Source organism: Arachis hypogaea, chromosome 20 (assembly GCF_003086295.3).
Source record: "Arachis hypogaea cultivar Tifrunner chromosome 20, arahy.Tifrunner.gnm2.J5K5, whole genome shotgun sequence".
In the NCBI taxonomy this organism is placed as follows: domain Eukaryota; kingdom Viridiplantae; phylum Streptophyta; class Magnoliopsida; order Fabales; family Fabaceae; genus Arachis; species Arachis hypogaea.
Window position 1 is genome coordinate 40,377,349 of NC_092055.1, and position 2,344 is coordinate 40,379,692.

General features: G+C 32.6%; 1 non-coding gene across 1 annotated transcript; it reads right to left on the reverse strand.

Annotated features, from left to right (window-relative positions):
• Window positions 1–1,519: 1,519 nt before the first annotated feature.
• Window positions 1,520–1,627, reverse strand: LOC112788657 (small nucleolar RNA R71). The gene has a single exon (XR_003196014.1). It is a non-coding gene; the product is annotated as a small nucleolar RNA R71 (small nucleolar RNA).
• Window positions 1,628–2,344: the final 717 nt, after the last annotated feature.

The following is a 2,344-nucleotide window of genomic DNA, read 5'->3' on the forward strand; positions in this document are numbered from 1 at the left end:
ATCAAAAAATATCTTTTCCTTATTTCTCTCATAAACTTTTGAAAATTTGAGTTGACTTTTTCAAAAATTTTAAAATCTAGTTGTTTCTTATGAGTAAAATCAAATTTTCAATTTAAAAATTCTATCTTTTTCAAATCCTTTTCAAAAATCAAATCTTTTTCATTTTTCTTTCCTAATTTTCGAAAAATTTTTAAAAATCAATTTTCAAAATCTTTTTCTTATTTTTATTTCATATTTTTGAAATTAATACTAACAATTAATGTGATTGATTCAAAAATTTTAAGTTTGTTACTTGCCTAGTAAGAAAGGTTAAATCTTTAAACTCTAGAATCATATCTTTTTAGTTTCTTGTTAGTCAAGTAATCAACTTTGATTCTCAAAATCAAAACTTTTTAAATTTATTTTTCAAATCTTCTTTAAAATAAGTTTCAATCACATCTTTTTCAAAATCAATTTCAAAATCTTTTCTAACTTCTTTTCTAACTTCTTATCTTTTCAAAAAAATTGATTTTCAAATCTTTTTCAATTAACTACTTGACTTTTTTTATTGGTTTTTTAAAAGTTTACTATTTAAATCATATCTTTTTCAAAACTACCTAACTAACTCTCTCTTTCTAATTTTCGAAAATCCCTTCCCTCTTTTTCGAAATTCCTCTTTAATTAACTAATTGTTTTAAACTTTAATTTAATTTAATTTCATTTCTATTTTTTTTAAATTTTTGAATTTTCACTTTAATTTTAAATTAAAAATAAAAATATTTTTATTTTAATTTGTTTAATTTTTAAAATTCTCTCCCTCTCACCTCCTCCTGTTTATTTATTCATCTACTAACACCCCTCTTTCACCCAAGAATTCGAACTTATTCCTCTCCCTTGTGTTTGGATTCTTATCTTTTCCTTCCTCCATTATTCTCTTCTTATACTTACATAAGGAATCTCTATACTGTGACATAGAGGATTCCATATTTTCTGTTCTCTTCTTTTTCATATGAGCAGGAACAAGGATAAGAACATTCTTGTTGAAGCTGATCCTGAACCTGAAAGGACTCTAAAGAGGAAGCTAAGGGAAGCTAAAGCACAACTCTCTGGAAAAAATCTGACAGAAATTTTCGAAAAAGAAGGAGACATGGCTGAAAATAATAACAATGCAAGGAAGATGCTTGGTGACTTTACTGCACCTAATTCCAATTTACATGGAAGAAGCATCTCAATCCCTGCCATTGGAGCAAACAATTTTGAGCTGAAACCTCAATTAGTTTCTCTGATGCAACAGAATTGCAAGTTTTATGGACTTCCATTCGAAGATCCCTTTCAATTCTTAACTGAATTCTTGCAGATCTGTGATACTGTTAAGACCAATGGGGTTGATTCTGAGCTCTACAGGCTTATGCTTTTCCCATTTGCTGTAAGAGACAGAGCTAGAATATGGTTGGACTCTCAACCTAAGGACAGCCTGAACTCTTGGGATACGATGGTCACGGCTTTCTTAGCCAAGTTCTTTCCTCCTCAAAAGCTTAGTAAGCTTAGAGTGGATGTTCAAACCTTCAAACAGAAGGAAGGTGAATCCCTCTATGAAGCTTGGGAGAGATACAAGGAACTGACCAAAAAGTGTCTTTCTGACATGCTTTCAGAATGGACCATCCTGGATATATTCTATGATGGTCTGTTTGAACTATCAAAGATGTCACTGGACCATTCTGTAGGTGGATCTATTCACCTAAAGAAAACGCCTGCAGAAGCTCAAGAACTCATTGACATGGTTGCAAATAACCAGTTCATGTACACTTCTAAAAGGAATCCTGTGAGTAATGGGATGCATGTGAGGAAGGGAGTTCTTGAAATTGATACTCTAAATGCCATATTGGCTCAGAACAAAATATTGACTCAGCAAGTCAATATGATCTCTCAGAGTCTGAATGGATTTAAAGAATCATCCAACAGTACCAAAGAGGCCTCTTCTGAAGAAGAAGCTTATGATCCTGAGAAACCTGCAATAGCAGAAGTGAATTACATGGGTGAACCCTATGGAAACACCTTCAACAAGGCTTTAATAATGGTGGAAGAAACAGGTTTAGCAATAGCAAGCCTTTTCCATCATCACTCAGCAACAGACAGAGAATTCTGAGCAGAATCCATCTAGCTTAGCAAATATAGTCTCTGATTTATCTAAGGCCACTGTAAGTTTCATGAATGAAATAAGGTCCTCCATCAGAAATTTGGAGGCACAAGTGGGCTAGCTGAGTAAAAGAGTCACTAAAACTTCTCCTAGTACTCTCCCAAGCAATACAGAAGAAAATCCAAAGAGAGAGTTTGGCCATTGATTTGACCATCATGGCCGAACCTA